At 37.4% G+C, this 16,938-nt stretch overlaps 1 pseudogene; it reads left to right on the forward strand.

Annotated features, from left to right (window-relative positions):
- Positions 1-6,213: 6,213 nt before the first annotated feature.
- On the forward strand, positions 6,214-6,364 carry LOC141411074 (U1 spliceosomal RNA; annotated as a pseudogene).
- Positions 6,365-16,938: the final 10,574 nt, after the last annotated feature.

Consider the following 16,938-nt stretch of genomic DNA (forward strand, 5'->3'; position numbering starts at 1 on the left):
TGATACACAAAAGCCCTGTCAAAGTGACATGCTGGTAAGTGTTTAACAACCTGATCTCTGGAAGAGAACAAAACAACTATTTCCAGTGTTTTCTAACTATTTCCATGGTGTACACACCCTCACCGTGGTGGTGGTGTCTCAACACCACTGAATGCTGAATTGGGAAGACCCTCACGAGCCTCAGTGAGCTCCTGCACACTTCCGATGGTGTGCAATCCTTGGAGAAACAAAGTAGGTAAGTCTTTTGCAGCAACAATTGGACAATATGCTTCATTTGACTTCAAGTTATTTACACCATTTTCCTCCATAAACCTGGAACCTATTCTACATAATTGACTTTTTAACTTTACCAAAAAAGTTTGTTTTCATAATAATTATTATTGTGCTAATAATTAAATCATAAGTGAAGTAGAACACTGACATATAGAATAAAGAACTAATAGAATATTCAAATGTCAGCTCTTTGTTTTGGTGGTACTAGGATTCAAACTCAGGTACTCATGCTTGCTCAACAGGCAAGCTATCACCGAGCCACTCTGCCAATCCAGTAGTAGGCTTTTTCAGTGACTTTTTTTTATAGATGTGTAGCCCAACACATTAAAAAATACTTGGTAAATATTTATTAGTATTCAATATTTTCTCCTACCTTTCTATGTTTCCCAGATTTCCTCTAATATATGCAACCCACTTATTTAATAAAAAATTAAGCATTCACAACAACTGTAGAATTTTTATTGTGCTATGTGTAAGAAACTATAAAACCAGGGTTTCTGCTAATGAGTATTCTGAATTAGGGACTAACCTGTGGAAGAAGAGGAAGACCACAGGAAGGAAGGAAGGTAGGCAAGAGGATGCCCAAGTTACAATAGCATTTTCTTAACAAAAAACCCAAAAAGGTTCGACACTGAAAGACCACCCATATTTAAAGACAGAAGAGAAAGAAGTGGTTTATGAGGAGGGTGAAGTCGAAAGCAGGAGCCCTCTTGGTTTAGCAAGAGATTAATCTGAATCACATAAAGGGATCCGGAGGTTGGCATATTATGGTCCATAGAGCAAACCCATCCCTCTGCCTACTTTTGTGAGTATGTGCTGAGCAGTTAGCACAGGAGCAGGATGGTCCCAGAGCCTAAAACACGCATTTTCTTATCTGACCGTTCACAAACCAGTGTGGCAATCCTTGATCTAGAAAAGGCAGTACAAATTTGAATAATCCATGTTTTTAATAAAATTTTGTGAAATGAGATCTGATTGCTAGAAAATATCTTCTAAAAAACCAACCTGGCTAGCTGTACTTCTTGTAATCACCTTAGTCCTTGTGTGAGTGAGTATGTGTGTGTGTGTGTGTGTGTGCATGCGCGCACGTGTGCACATATTTACTGCACACCTAAGAATTTAAGGCCTTACCGTGAAATTAGAATTGGGAGTATAAATAAAAAATGCTTCAAATAAAATGGAGATTAATTGCAAATTCAAATGCATTAACATTAGGTGAATGGCCAATTAAATAACTAATTACCTTGAAAAATTAATTGCCTGCTCAGTGGATGCCACCCCCCACCACGTATCCTTTCTAAGCCCACACAGGTGTTCCATGTAGCCTAGACTTCTCAACTGACTTAGTGTTCCTATCCAATGACTGAAATAGCAGACATGTATTTTATACATTCAATTATCTATTTATCCTATAAACAGGTGACAAATGACAAGTTTGTGCCAGGAACTATGCTAGCATTTAGGAATATAGTAAGGAAAGATGGATCCTCACTCAAAAATCTAGTCAGGCATTCTCTCTCTCTTTCTTTGTGTGTGTGTGTGTGTGTCTGTCCCTCTCCATGTGTGTGGTATGTGTGTGTCTGTCTCCTTGTATGTGTGTGTCTGTCTGTCTCCCTCTCTCTCCCTCTCTGTTTGGGGGTGTGTGTCTGTCTGTCTGTCTCTCTCTGTGTGTATGTCTGTATCTCTCTCCCTCTCTGTGGTGTGTGTGTGTATGTGTGTGTGTGTGTGTGTGTGTCTCTCTTTCTCTCTCTCTGTGGTGTGTGTGTGTGTGTCTGTCTCTCTCCGTGTGTGTGGTGTGTGTATATCTGTCTTTCTCTCTCTCTTTCTCTCTCTCTCCCCATGTGTATGGTATATGTGTATGTGTCTGTCTGTCTCTCTCTCTTTCTCTAAGTGTGTGTGCCTATCTCTCTCTCTCGCTCTCTCATTATATATTTTATGACTATTTCCAAAACTTCACATTATGGAAATGCTTTTCTGGGCTTATTTATTGCACCCAGACTAATTCCCAGATGTTGTGGTTGAAATTAAAAAGAGCAAATGTATTCTTCATAATTATCATCAACTTTGAATTCCATCTGATGACTTGGGAAGTTTTCCCTAAAATTTGGGAAGTGGAGATGGAAGGTGGTTTGGTCACTGTGAGGGTAAACCCTGTTAATATGTTGAGAGTCTGGAACCAAAGAAATACATTGTGAGTGAGTCACTTGCATGTGCCGAATGACCTAAACAAGGAGTTTCCTAAGAGCACCAGAATTCAAATATAGTCAGTCTGTGTACTTTAGTGAACTTCAGTGCCTCTCATGCTTCTGTTATCCAACCAAACAGCCTTGCATTTATGGTTCTTTTAGAAAATTGAGAAATGTTCGAACTTGGCCTCAAGTCCTGGGAACGAAGAAGGAAGAAGCAGGAGTGGCAGTGAGTGGTGCAGAAGTGTGTACACAGGAGTAAAAGACACAAGCAAGCTCCCATGAGGAGAATGTAAGCACCACCAGGCAGGAATTATCAGAACATTACAAAAGACACTGAGCCCAGAACATGACAAATGATGGGGTCTTGAGTTATCTTATTTAGTCATAAAGGGAGACTTTGTTTCCACTTAGTATTATGAATCTGACTTTGGATTCCTGTTCTACTTCTCTAGATCACACTGACCTCTTTCAATGGAGCGAAAGCACAGGTCATATTTATCTTTATATTCTTCCTGCACCTGGCTTCATGTATTATAGAAAATTAAGGAGGAAGAGAGACATAAAGCAGTGAGAAGAGATGACCTTTGTTTCAGCATAAGGAACAATTTGGGAATGACCAGAAGGTTAAGTAAACTACCTTTGTCTAGTTGGGCATCCCTGGCTGAAAGCAGTTTCTCTCCAGTTAAGACTAGAGAAGGTGTCAGTGGGAAGTGCCAGTGTTGGGGAGGGGACATTCAGAGGGAACTTATTCCACAGCAAAACCTTAAGCTTGGAAAGTAATGCTTCTACAATTAATATACACTAATAAAAATTTCTTAACAGAAAATAAATGTTTTTAAGGTAGAAAATTTATTTGCCAGTTGTGTAAAGAGACAATATGTATCCCTAGTCCCATGTGATTTATTCTGGAGATCATGGACACTGTGGGTCACAGACTTCTAAATGTGGCAATAAATAAAAATCACTAAAATCAGATTTATGACTTTATTAAAACATATGCTCAGGTTCAGCCTCTGGAGATTCTGATAGTCTTGGTTTGGGTGGAAGTCTGAAATCTATATTTTATTACATTTCCTACAACACAATAAAACCCAAAATGTGTACTCCTACTTGTCTTCTTCACCCTAGGTATCTTATGCTTGCCATATTAATTAATTACTTGTTCTTGAAGCAATATTTTTCTTTTGTTTTCATAAATTAGAAATTTATCAATAAGATAGTCTAATCTAATCTAATTCTCACTTTATTTTGCATTATAATACCAGTTTCATATATATCTATCTGATACATTCCTCATCTTTTCCCAAAGTAGAAAACTTATGGAATGAATAAAATAAACCTCTTGGCTAGGAAAAAAACAGTAGCAAAAAAAGCAGCAAATAAGTAACTTTTTATTATTTTATTGATGGCCAAGAAGATATTATAATACTATATTACTGCTTTCATGCTCTAGACTTCTAATCTCTATTGTATTTTTGCATTTACCTTAAATACTTACATAGACAGGTAGATAGCAGATAGATGACAGACTAGATAGATAGATAGACAGAAAGATAATAGATGATAGATAGATAGATAGATAGATAGATAAAGAGATAGACTAGAGACAGAAAAAGTAAGGGAACTTGGAATGTAAACCATGCTCCCTCCCCCCCACACAAATATATTCAATTGCAGAGGAGAACAGGAAATAAAGATTTTTCCAGTGTAAATTTTATTCTTTTATATCTGTTTTGCCCAGTATTAATGTCACTTTCTGGAACATAATCAGGAGAGGAAATATTTAAGAAGGTGGTTTCAACATTTTCACTCATCAGTTCATGAGCTTCTAATTTGGGATATCAGATTTGTTTAGCAATTAAAACTGAGAGAACTGGAATACATGTTTAAAGACAGCTAACATGATAAGACATTACAGATTGTGAAAAGATCATTTTATGATAGGAGGTATTGTAAGTCTAGAGTTCATCTAGTGCCTAAAATATGACATAAGAACTCTAACAACTTGAAACTAGTAAGGGTGACAAAAAGACTATTCTCTCATTGAAAGAGCACAATTCTAGGACTAGTAGGGTGACATTCCTCCAAAGCCTAAAAGTCACCCAAGTTTTGTTACCATATTTCCTTAACTGTGGCATGCATATTATTTTACACACACATACACACTCTCATTCCCCTCCTGGCTCAGGAAAAAGGATGAATTTTATAATTAATTAGTATACTTAATGTAGTTTTTCTCATAGACTCTACTATTCAATCAAAGGTATATTTTGCAAGTGATGGCATGTTAAAATTGAAAAAATATTTCATTCAAGTCCTCAAATTTGATTGTTTATTTTTCTGATTAATATTCTATGACCCTAACCTGAGAGAGAGGAAATTATTTGAAAGTCAAGAGAAAAACTAGTGAAAGAAAAGCGTAGAGTGATAACATTTACAACAGGTGCCATTAATATGACAAGTTATTAGACAATTCAAAGGCCACAGCTGTTCTTATTGCTTTCTGCACTTCCCCTTCAGTCTGGAGGATATTGTCCTGTCCTTATTAGATTAACAAAACCTAATCAAAATCAGGAAAATAATAAAAATAAGTCAAACACAGAAAATCCAGACAGTTCCAAATGTAACAAAACAGATCCTATACTTGCATTTTTTCCAGAGAAACACAATAAGTTCTTTCAGGTATTGGAACCTAGGCATATATAGCTTCTTTGTTGGAAAAAAATGTCTACTTTGGCAGAACTGTTTCTTTTTCAAAATTTATAAACTTTTTTGTGTCTCTATTTGTAGAAATTATCTAGAAACGTCCTATGGTTTGATGTGGATTGAGTGTTCCCCAAAGGTTCATGTCCTAGAAGCTTGTTTCCCAGTGTGGTGGCATTAGGGTTGTGGACCTTTTAAAATTAATCACCTAATGATAGGTGATTAAGTCACCAGAGGCACTGCCCTTAAAAAGGAAGGAATTAATGTAGTTATTGAGAGACTGCAAGTAATTCACACAAGAGCAGGTTGCTTTAAAATGAGGCCACTCCTCTCACTTTTCCCTGCTGCATGCAGTTTGTGTCCTTCCCATTTCTTGACTGTGTTTTAAGGCAGCCGTGGGGTTTTTGCCAGGATGCTACCATAAGTATTGTGAAACAGGTAATATCTCCTTTCTTTGTATTTTTTTCCAGTCTCAGGTACTTTGTTATAGCAACATAAAATGAACTTAAACAAAATACATGCACCTCTATTAATGTTACGTAATTAATTACCCTTAAAAGCAATATTTTAGGTAAATAATAAGTTAACATAATTTGGACTTAGCCCCATTAACCCAATGTCACTTTATGTTTTATTTTTTTAATTTAATATGGATTTATTTAAAATATTAATTGATTAATTTTTTCTTCATTTATTCACATGTGCATACATTGTTTGGGTCACCTTAAAAAATTTGTTTTTCATTATTTAAAAGAGATGGAGTATTATTATCATAACAAAACATAAATCACATACACACATGCACACACACATACACACACACACACACACATATACGGGTACTGAAGAGTGCCATAATGTCCCAATTCCAATACAGTTACAATCATCCACAAAGAAGACACCCTTGGTTTGTCTGAAATCCACCACAAAGATGGCTCTCTCCAGGTTCCCTCGCTGTTGAAATTGACTGGCTGCTGCAATGAAAACCCAACCCTCTGTGAACCCTGAGCTGGTGATGAAGAATAAAATGGCTGATTTTTGGATTCCTATACTACACCTGGAAGGGGAGATACCATGATCACAAAGGTGGATTTCCAGGGCCAAGCTTATCCATTGTCCTCTGGATTTGCTGACCCCCACCATTTCCCCATGGGAAACTCTACAGCGGTAGTGGGGGACTGTGTTCACATTCTCCCCTGTTAAAAAAAAGAAAAGATTCTTATACTTCTCATACATGAATACTTTGAAGTAAAATTTTAAAGTTTTTGTTAACCAACATGTTTTAAAGCATTTAAGTGAGTCCAAATATGGAATTAAATGGGTAATGAGTATTGTGGTCTAGTTTTATAATTTTAACACATTAAAGACTATAATAGTTGGAAGAGTGCTCGTGTCTGAAGAATTGTTTCTCATATTACAAGTTGACGTGATTTCAGACAATCTGCTTATGTAGAGGAAATCTGGGCACTGTTTTGGGAGAAGATTACAGCCAGCAATATAGTGTAAGGAGAGCATATCTGAGCTACAGGCTGTGCAGAAAAGTTCAACAGTTATAAAACTTAAGTCTCTGGAATCAGATCTTACTAACAACTTTAAACAAAGTTTAGCTGCTAATGGGAAGTTATCAAGAACTGAAAGGTTTCACATACTCATTTTGTTAGGAAGGTGGCATGTTCACAGAAACAAAGGTTGTGAAGATGTAAATAACTGAACGGCATCTCTAATTCAGGTTCACTTTACACTTCTTTTAAACAATGAGCGTATTTAATTTTCCTCAATTTTAGTTTGGCCATGATTGCTAAGCATGTCTATCCAAAAGTCTGTGCTAATACAGGTCAGCATCTCACTTTCTGGTGTAAGATTGCTCTCACATCACAGGTTATCTGCATTTGGCCATTTTCTATGACTATCACTTTTTCTCAGATATCGGGATGTCTCACTTCCGTACTTCTTTCAGGCCTTTCTCAGACAAGAAGTTTGGTTATGTTTTGTAAGTTTTTTGTGTGTGTTTGGTAGTGGGGCTTGAATTCAAGGCCTACATTTTGAGCCACTTCACCACCCTTTTTTTGTGATGTTCTTTTTTCGAGATAGGGTATCATGAACTATTTGCCTGGGCTGGCTTCGAACCATAATGCTCCTGATCTCTACCTCCTAAGTAGCCAGGATTACAGGCATGAGCCACTAGCAGCTAGCTATAATTCCAAAACTACCATAAAAATCAAACATTTTAGTACACACATATACACACACACATTCAACCTCTTAGACAAAAATGCAAAAAGGACACACTCCCATTCCTGACTAAGACCATTTACTGACATTCCCACCCTAAATGTTACAAAATGGATCCCCCCAAGATATTCAAACTGGAACCATCATGAAGAAGAGTGGTTTACCTTGGACGAGTGGGGGTGACTCCACTGGCTAAGCAGAAGAGAGAGATCGGAGAGTGTAATTACCTGGATGAAAGATTTTGGCTTTTCTAATTTCAGGGCTCGCTGGGAGCTTCAAAATCTCAGCTGAGCACTTGGAGCAACAGGGAATCTTTCCTTCCTATGTGTGAGAAGAGGCTCATTAAGAATCTCTGTTACTGGAGGTGAAACTCAGACAGGCTTGCCTTAGAGATGCTGAAAATACACTCCAGATCAGGAGGCTTTGTGAGGTGGTAAACCATGGGAAAGGAAGAGACCCCTCGGGGTGAGAGGCAGAAAAGCTTATCTGCTCAGTGGAATGCATCTGAGTGAATTTAAGGAGTGATTCCTGACTGGGGGGCACCAAGGCACCAAAGAAATTCTAGTCTCCAAGGTGCCATATGGGCATTGTAGACTTGGTTTTATGGGGTTTGTTGTTGTTAATTAAATCTCTCTCTAAGGCTCATATTAAGAATGTTTACTAGTTAAGATATAAATTTTTCTCCTCTCAGACAAACCAGTGAATTTTTAATCCTCTCGTAATGTAAACTTTCTATACCTCTGAAACCTTGCATGTAAGCATTCAGGTATAATTCTCAATTTGAGAGAAACCCAACTAAGAAATTGAAGGTTGTAGGAAGCAGCACGATGAGGAATTTTGGTTTGATTATTTTCTGTCTCTTGCCAGATCTACATGGATCCAAAGAAGTGAAAAAATTTTTCTTGCTTTGAAAATGAGATCTGTCTTGCTGAAAAAGAACCAAAAGAGACACACACTTCAGGCAAAATAAAAAGTATATACCTCTGTACTGGGCTCTGACCATTTACTGCTCTTACATATGATTGCCTTCCTCAGGTGTAATAATTTATTGTCTATTAGTTCACTGTTTTGCAGGCTCACTTTTCTCTCTTCGGCTGCATGGGTGAATCCATCAGTGGTAATGAACTGTGTCATGGGTAATTATACCATCAAGATCCATCTACCTTAAACCCCAAAATGTAAAACCTCAGCTCTTAGTCCTAAAAAGAGAAAAAGAGCATTGACCTGTAAAAACAGAGACCTGTGAACCTCTGGAGATATTGAGTTTAAGCTTAATAGAGAGTCATTAATAAATAAGATGCCATATAATTATCAATATGAATCACACTTAATAATGAATACCTTGCAAACGAAAGAGAAATGAAATACCAAGTGGAATTCGACAGAGGTTATATTCAGTTCCTGTTGAAGATCCTGCCTTAAAGGGGAATTCACAAACTGTTTAAAATTATGAAAGAGTCATTTCCCCAAAACTCAAGTGCTGAACCACTACCAAATAGTCTTAACACTCCCTGCCTCTGATCTTACAAGCTGCAACCGTGCTTGAGTCTGAAAGTACAACTCCTCCCTTTTAATTACGACTTTCTACCTTTCGGTGAAGTACCAGGTTTGGGTGCATTTGTGTGATTCATAAAAGAGAAGGTAGTTGAAATGTAGCATCTTTCATCTGCATTCTTATTATCTGGTATTTTTAGGCTAATATTTGTTGACAGTAACTTCCAATTTGTACTGACAACCCCACCCTTCAATGAACCGTACTTTATTAAGATAAGGAAATGAATATTTATTGAACATTCATCAAGGTAGATGGATTGCTGCACTGGTTATTTCATGGAATTCCTAAATGAGCCTGCAGGATCAGGTTGCTTCGAGCTCAATTAATAGATCAGAAACTTCATCATAAAAGAGGCAAAGTCATTTACTCAAGTGCAAAAGCAGTGAATTGGAAATTTTGTTTCGGATCTTTCTGATGCTTACGCCTGTCGTTTTAAAATTCTGACTCCTAAGTTATCTGTAAATATAATACGAAGTCCTTCTTGTTACTTTGCAAATGGCTGTTTCTAAAGTAATATATTTATTTATATATCACTTTTATCAATCCCTCCTAATATTTAGAGGTTATGCTATCTAGAGTTGGGAAGGCAAAGGACAATAGAATAGCACTTTCTAAGTCACTGTTTCAGAAGAGAATCCAGCTGTTGTCTAGGATTACTGGCCGTCAAATCTGTGATGAAGGGAGAGAAGCAAGCTTTCACCATTACTCGCCAACTTTGACTTCACTAACTGTATTCCCTGTACCAGCCACTCAGCTCTAGTGACAAGTTAAAGGAACAGTTTCTTTCCATCACTTTCACCTTGGCATGAGTAATTCTGACCTTTATCATGAAATATGTTCACTTTAGGGCAAAAGAAAAACCAAAGAGGTACGTCAGGATCTACTTTAGACTCCCAAATGTAATGTGCATGGCTAGTGTTTTAACTCCACTGTCTTCTAGCAGACAGTCACGGAGTAGAATCTGAGATTATTTTAGGAGTGGAATACTCATTGAGTCATCAATCCATGCCTCTGTGAATTCATGTGCTATGAACACAGTAAGTATTTATCCCATACTTTTAAAACCGAATACAAGGATTTATTTTGTATTTCAGACTCTCTTCAAAACATTTATCCGTTCTATTCATATTACCTAAATCTTGCAGACAGATTTTACTAAAAGCACATCTTAAGGTCATAATGATAATAAAAATAAATCCACTGGAAATTGTCATGCAATAATCAAAACACTCAAATCTCAAGGCTGAGAGCCTATAGATCAGAGCCTACCTTTTTGACAAACTCTTAATAAGTTCTTGAGACTAGAAACAAGCTTATTATCACATACATGCTTCCCAAAAACTAGAATAGATTTTTATTGAATAGTGGTATGTCTGGTGGCATGTTTCTTAAAAGTTCAAATGTAATTTAAAAATGAAAATAAATGAATAAATAAATAAATAACGTTAGGTCAAATATTCTGTATTAAACAAGTTTTGTTACTTAAGCCCCAATACTTAATAAGTATTTTTAAAAGAACACAGTGCTTCTTTTCATCAATGATTTATCCTTAGTCAAGTTGAACAATACAAGGAAGCCTTAGATTTCAGAAATTCCTCTGCCTCAAAGGTCAGACAGGCACTTAGCACCACGATCAAAATAAGTCATCCATTCAAAAAGAATCAAGTTTTGACATCCTATTTATGTAGGCTCTCTTTAGAAGAACCACAAATCAACACATTCAACTAATTTCAGGAAATGCCCTCTACTCTGTAGTACTTATTTGAATTCTGGCTATCTTTCAAAATTTAGATCATCAAATTTGCTTCCTAAAGCCATTGAGTTTTACTCTGCTCCTAAATTGTATAAAATACAATTTGACTCATGACTTCATCTGCCACTCTCATCTCTTACACGAGTCACTGAGCCTCTTGGATACAGCGATCTCTCTTCCACGTGTGTAGCTAGCCACAACCTGGGGACGTGATCCTTCTTAGTGAATGCTCACAGGTTGAGGACTGGTGAATACTAAATCGATTTCTAGCTTTATATGGGCGTTCTGCTCTCATTCTTACAAGTGTTTTATTTGCTTTGACTTATTTTCTGATTTATTTTTCTGATCTTGATAAGCAAATCCCCTTCCCCTCATCAATCCAAATACCACATGTCATGACCAATCCTTAATTCCTGCCTCCTCTAAGAAGTCCCTCTGATGTTACCACATGTAGCGATCTCTAAATTTCAGTGGCTCTCTCCTGTTCTTTTTTTTTTTATGCACATGTGCATACAAGGCTTGGGTCATTTCTCCCCCCTGCCCCCACCCCCTCCCTTACCACCCACCCTATTCCCTCCCTCTTCCCCCCACCCCCTCGCTACCAGGCAGAAAATATCTTGCTCTTATCTCTAATTTTGTTGTAGAGAGAGTATAAGCCATAATAGGAAGGAACAAGGGTTTTTGCTGGTTGAGATGAGGATAGCTATACAGGGAGTTGATTTGCATTAATTTCCTGTGCGTGGGTGTTACCTTCTAGGTTAATTCTTTTTGATCTAAACTTTTCTCTACTTCCTGGTCTCCTTCTCCTATTGGCCTCAGTTGCTTTTAAGGTATCTGCTTTAGTTTCTCTGTGTTGAGGGCAACAAATGCCATCTAGTTTTTTAGGTGTCTTACCTATCCTCACCCCTCCTTTGTGTGCACTCACATTGTTCTTTTGACTGAGTATTGCCTTGGCTATTTGTGGCCTCTTGTGTTTCCATATAAATTTAATGGTAGGTTTTTTCAATCTCTTTAATGAATGTCATTGGAATTTTGATGGGAATTGCATTAAACATGTAGATTACTTTGGGGAGTATCGACATTTTTACTATGTTGATTCTACCAATCCATGAGCATGGGAGATCTCTCCACTTTCTATAGTCTTCCTCAATCTCTTTCTTCAGAAGTTTATAGTTTTCCTTGTAGAGGTCTTTCACATCCTTTGTTAGGTTTACACCCAGGTATTTGATTTTTTTTGAGGCTATTGTAAATGGAATTATTTTCATACATTCTTTTTCAGTTTGCTCATTGTTAGTGTATAGAAATGCTAATGATTTTTCTATGTTGATTTTATATCCTGCTACCTTGCTATAGCTATTGATGGTGTCTAGAAGCTTCTGAGTAGAGTTTTTTGGGTCTTTAAGGTATAGGATCATGTCATCTGCAAATAGGGATATTTTGACAGTTTCTTTACCTATTTGTATTCCTTTTATTCCTTCTTCTTGCCTAATTGCTCTGGCTAGGAATTCCAGTACTATGTTGAATAGGAGTGGAGATAGTGGGCATCCTTGTCTCATTCTTGATTTTAGAGGGAATGGTTTCAGTTTTTCTCTGTGAAGTATAACGCTGGCTGTAGGTTTGTCACATATAGCATTTATAATGTTGAGGTACTTTCCTTCTATTCCTAGTTTTCTTAGAGCTTTTATCATGAAATGGTGTTGGATCTTATCAAAGGCTTTTTCTGCATCTATTGAGATGATCAAGTGGTTTTTGTCTTTGCTTCTGTTAATGTGGTTTATTACGTTTACTAATTTTCGTATGTTGAACCACCCCTGCATCCCTGGGATGAAGGCTACTTGGTCGTGGTGAATGATCTTTTTGATGTGTTGTTGAATTCGGTTTGCCATTATTTTGTTGAGGATTTTTGCATCAATGTTCATTAAGGAGATTGGCCTATAGTTCTCCTTTTTGGAGTGTCTTTGCCTGGTTTTGGGATAAGTGTAATACTGGCTCCATAAAATGTGTTAGGCAGTTTTTCTTACCTTTCTATTTCATGGAACAATTTAAGGAGGGTTGGTATCAGTTCTTCTTTAAAGGTCTGATAGAATTCAGCAGAGAATCCATCAGGTCCTGGACTTTTCTTTTTGGGGAGACTCTTGATTGCTGCTTCAATTTCATTTTGTGTTATAGGTCTATTCAGGTGATTAATTTCCTCTTGGTTCAGTTTTGGGTGATCATATGCATCTAGAAATCTGTCCATTTCTTTAAGATTTTCAAGTTTTTTGAATATAGGTTCTCAAAGTAGTCTCTGATGATTTCCTGGACTTCCATGGTGTTTGTTGTTATCTCCCCTTTTGCATTCCTGAATCTACGAATTTGGGTTTTTTCTCTCCTCATTTTAGTCAGGTTTGCCAGGGGTCTATCAATCTTGTTTATTTTTTCAAAGAACCAATTTTTTGTTTCATTAATTCTTTGTATGGTTTTTTTGGTTTCTAATTTGTTGATTTCAGCTCTTATTTTTATTATTTCTCTCCTTCAATTTGTTTTGGGATTTGCTTGCTCTTGTTTTTCTAGGAGTTTGAGATTTATCATTAGGTCATTGATTTGGGATCTTTCAGTCTTTTTAATATATGCACTCATGGCTATAAACTTTCCCTCAAGGACTGCCTTAGCTGTGGCCCATAGGTTCCGGTAGGTTGTATTTTCATTTTCATTGACTTCCAGGAACTTTTTAATTTCCTCTTTTATTTCATCAATGACCCATTGTTCATTAAGCAATGAGTTATTCAGTTTCCAGCTGTTTGCATGTTTTTTGTCTTTACTTTTGTTGTTGAGTTCTAGTTTTATGGCATTCTGATCAGATAGTATGCATGGTATAATTTCTATTTTCTTATATTTGCTGAGGCTTGCTTTGTGCCCTAGGATATGATCTATTTTGGAGAAGGTTCCATGGGCTGCTGAGAAGAATGTATATTGTGTAGAAGTTGGATGAAATGTTCTATAGACATCAAGTAGGTCCATTTGATCTATTGCATATTTTAGATCTTGGATTTCTTTATTGATTTTTTTGTTTGGATGACCTACCTATTGATGATAATGGGGTGTTAAAGTCTCCCACAACCACTGTGTTGGAGTTAATATATGCTTTTAGGTCTTTCAGGGTATGTTTGATGAAATTGGGTGTATTGACATTGGGTGCATATAGATTAATAACTATTACTTCCTTTTGGTCTATTTCCCCTTTTATTAGTATGGAATGTCTTTCTTTATCTCATTTGATCAATGTAGGTTTGAAGTGTACCTTGTCAGAGATAAGTATTGCTACTCCTGCCTGTTTTTGGGGGCCATTGGCTTGGTAAATGTTCTTCCAGCCTTTCATCCTACACCTATGCTTACTTCTTTCGGTGAGGTGGGTCTCCTGTAAGCAACAAATTGTTGGATCTTCCTTTTTAATCCATTTTGTCAAATGGTGCCTTTTGATGGGTGAATTAAGTCCATTAACATTAAGCGTTAGTACTGATAGGTATGTGGTGATTCCTGCCATTTAGTTGTCTTAGTTGTTTGAAGGTTTGATTGTGTGTACCTAAGTTGAGGTTACTCTCTACTGTCTTGCTTTTTCTTTTCCTGCGGTTTGGTGCTGTCTGTCCTTTCATGGTTAAGTTGGGTTTCACTTTCTGTGTGCAGAATCCCTTGAAGAATCTTTTGTTGTGGTGGCTTTGTGGTCACATATTGTTTTAGTTTCTGCTTATCATGGAAGACTTTTATTGCTCCATCTATTTTGAATGATAGTTTTGCTGGGTAGAGTATCCTGGGGTTGAAGTTATTTTCATTCAGTGCCCGGAAGATCTCACCCCATGCTCTTCTTGCTTTTAATGTTTCTGTTGAGAAGTCTGCTGTGATTTTGATGGGTTTACCTTTGTATGTTACTTGTTTTTTCTCTCTTACAGCCTTCAATATTCTTTCCCTAGTTTCTGAACTTGTAGTTTTAATGATGATATGTCGTGGGGTAGTTCTATTTTGATCTGGTCTGTTTGGTGTCCTGGAGGCCTCTTGCATCTGTACGAGAATATCTTTCTCTAGATTTGGGAAATTTTCTGTTATTATTTCATTGAATATATTACACATTCCCTTTGCTTGCACCTCTTCTCCTTCTTCAATGCCCATGATTATCAAGTTTGGTCTTTTGATGAAGTCAGTGACTTCTTGCATTTTCTTTTCACAGGTCTTGAGTTGTTTAATTAATAGTTCTTCGGTTTTTCCTTTAATTACCATTTCATATTCACGTTCTGAGATTCTGTCTTCCATTTGTTCTATTCTGCTGGATTGGCCTTCTGTTTTGTTTTGCAGTTCTGTTTTGTTTTGTTTTCTGAGGTTTTCCATATCCTGGGTCATTTCCTGTGTAATGTCTATTTCTGTCCTAAGTTCACTTATCTGTTTATTAACTGTGTTCTCTCTTTCACTTTGGTGTTTATACAGTGCTTCTATGGTTTCCTTTATTTCTTCTTTTGCTTTTTCAAATTCTCTATTTTTGTTGTCTTGGAATTTCTTGAGTGTCCCCTGTACATTTTGATTGACCCTATCCAGTATCATCTCTATAAAATTCTTATTGGGTACCTGTAGTATTTCTTCTTTTAGATATTCTTATGGGCTTCACTGGGTTCTTTCACATAGTTTATCTTCATTTTGTTGGAGTCAGATCTGGATATCTATTTTCTTCATTTCCCTCTGGTTTCTGTACTAATTTTTTGCTGTGGGGAAACTGGTTTGCCTGCTTTTCTGTCTTCCCATCATTGCCCTTGGTTTTGTTATTGTCCCTGTACTGTGTTAAGTTAAGTATTTTCTGGTTTGTAATAATAGCACTAGTGATATTTAGAATGGAAGGGTGAGAGGAGATTGAAAGCAAAGAAGTTAAAGGAAAAGGGAAAAACAAACAAGTAGAAAACAAAACAAAGAAACAAACAAAAAAAGTTTCAAAGATATAAACAGGGAGAGACAGTGTACTAATCAACCGTAAGCTGTAAAGGCATTAGAGAGACAACGAGAGGATTGAAAATAAAAAATAAATAAAAATAAAAAATAAAAAAATGAAAAAAAAATATAAATTTTTTAAAAAGTAAAAAATAAAAAAAACTCCAAGTTCAAATGCAATTTTGGTGCTCGTCCCTCAGCCTCCAATCTTGGAGATGGTGCCTCAGATGTTGTTCTGTAGTTGTCTCATCAAAGGGGAAAAATAAAATAAACCAAAACTGCACAAAACAAACAAAAAAACCCCCACAAAGTGTCCCAAGTTTAAATTCAATACAGTTTCAGTAAGTTTTTCAGCTTGCAGGTGTAATTCAGTTGTTTTCTCATCAAAGGTAGGGAGAGAGGAAAAAAAGAGTCTGGAGACAGGTCTATGAATGACTATCTGCTGCTGTCAGCCTGCTGTTGCTGGAGGCATTATTTATTCAGATCTCTGGGGTGAGCTTAGCACTCACCTGGCCCCGCAGGCTTTGTTTGCTCAGAGTTCTCCTGTGCGGGAGCCACTGCTACAAGCTTTCCCCTTTCCAAGCACACTGGGGGAGGTGACACTGCACCCGCTTTTTCAGGCCTGCATGTTTATTTACAGTTCATGTGGGAAGTGGTCTTCTCCCCTCTCCTGTGGAGTTTTCCTCCCTCCACCACTCTAACAAGTTTTCCTGCTCCTGGTTGCTGGGTGTGTGCCACCGCTCCTGCCCTCTCCTGCCAGGCCCGGCTTGTTTATTTACAGTTCTGGAAGGATTCCCCTCCCCTCCACTTCAGCGCTCAGGGCACTTCACCCTCTTTGCTACGTGTCTTTATTGTTCTTATTGCTTATTACTCAGTTTCTCTTTTTTCCCTGGGTGGAGGTCGGTTTGTCCAGGGGGCTATGCTGATCTGGCCCAGGGTTGTCTGTGGGAGTACCGCGTACCGTGAAGCTCACCTGGTCCACATCTTCCCAAGCTGTCTGGGCGTGGGTGTCTGGTGGCGGCCTGGATGCTCTCCTGGTTTCTCCATTTAATGTGAAGTGGAGATGCTCTGCACAGGCTGGAGGTGTGGAGGGGTCAAAGTTTTGCCTCTTCTTGGTGGTTTTGTCTGTAAGGTGTATATCCAGTGTCTCTCCAAGATTTTACTTTAGGAGGTAGGTTTCTGCTTCCTCCCTCTAGCCTCCATCTTGGAATTCCCCTCTCTCTCATGTTCTTAAGTGTTATTGCTTCACCTTATTCTTCAGTGTTGTCCGTCATACATCTTATTTC

This window comes from Castor canadensis, chromosome 9 (genome assembly GCF_047511655.1).
Source record: "Castor canadensis chromosome 9, mCasCan1.hap1v2, whole genome shotgun sequence".
Taxonomy (NCBI): Eukaryota; Metazoa; Chordata; class Mammalia; order Rodentia; family Castoridae; genus Castor; species Castor canadensis.